We start from the raw sequence: 1,176 nt of genomic DNA, 5'->3' as shown, positions 1-1,176 counted from the left end.
CGAGATCTTTATGATCTCGGGATTTGAAGTCCCAAAGTGGTCTGGTTTGGTTTTAGGGGTTTTAACATCCCAAATCGACTTAAGCTATGAGGGACGCCGTAGTGGAGGGCTCCGGAAATTTCGAGCCCCTGGAGTTCTTTAACGAGTGCCGTTAAGGCACTGTACACGGGCCTCTAGAATTAAGCCGTCAACGAAATGAGACCGCGATGGAACCCACGTCTTTCGGGTCAGCAGCACCATAACCACTGAGCCACTGCGGTGGCTGTGGCTTGAGAGCTGTGTGGAACGCATTAGGAACTGAAACCTTTATAACCCTTTATATATTTCCACCTTTGCACACCTCAGTATCCTTTACACACTTTAGTAGCTTTGAACCCCTGCATACACCTTAGTAGTTTCTCCTATTTGAACAGATGATAACTCACACCTCGTTGCGTTTTGCTCGCATAAACTTTTGAGAGTCTGTGGCGAAATTATCGTAATCTCACAACTGCTTGCCACAAGGCTGCAAAAATTATAAAAGGCAGAAAAGGGCCTTCGAGGCATTATTTTTATCAGGTTGGTATACGTCATACATCCAAGGCACTGTCCTTTCTTTTGCACTAACGAAAAAAAAAACAGCGCAGCCAGAACCAAAAATTAGAGAATTTCACACCACTACTCGGTTTACTGGGTTTACTGGGTTTAGAGGGCCGGGTCCGGGTTGCTATAGGAAGAGACTGTCTGGCCTTGGCCAATAATAACAGCCCGTGCAGTGCTCTTACTCAAGCCGTCTGGTCACCGCTGTTAAATTCATGCGGGAGGAGATGCATGAGGCATACTATACATTTTTGAAAGATATTTATGGAACGTAGTCAAGGGTTCGACGGCATACCGTCTGGTCAGGAATCATGGCTTGATGAGATTCACTGGTCACTGACCTCTGACCTCTGACCTCTGGTCACTGGCTCATTGTGAACAAGGGAGCCGTAGCGCTCCCGAAACGTCATTATTGTTTTTGTTTGACCATGGTCAGTGACCAGTGAATCTCATCATATTTATGGAACCTTTAACGCTCAAAACACAGTTGATAGACCAAATAACTATTGACTGCCTAATGAATTTTTTAATCACATGGCCTGAATGAACTGTTTCCGTCCAAAACAAAAAAAAAAGGGAGTGCGCGCCCAGCGGCCG

Source organism: Amblyomma mixtum, chromosome 3 (assembly GCF_055824585.1).
Source record: "Amblyomma mixtum isolate Tamu chromosome 3, ASM5582458v1, whole genome shotgun sequence".
In the NCBI taxonomy this organism is placed as follows: Eukaryota; Metazoa; Arthropoda; class Arachnida; order Ixodida; family Ixodidae; genus Amblyomma; species Amblyomma mixtum.
The sequence above is the reverse complement of the archived record's forward strand: the minus strand, read 5'-3'. Positions refer to the sequence as shown.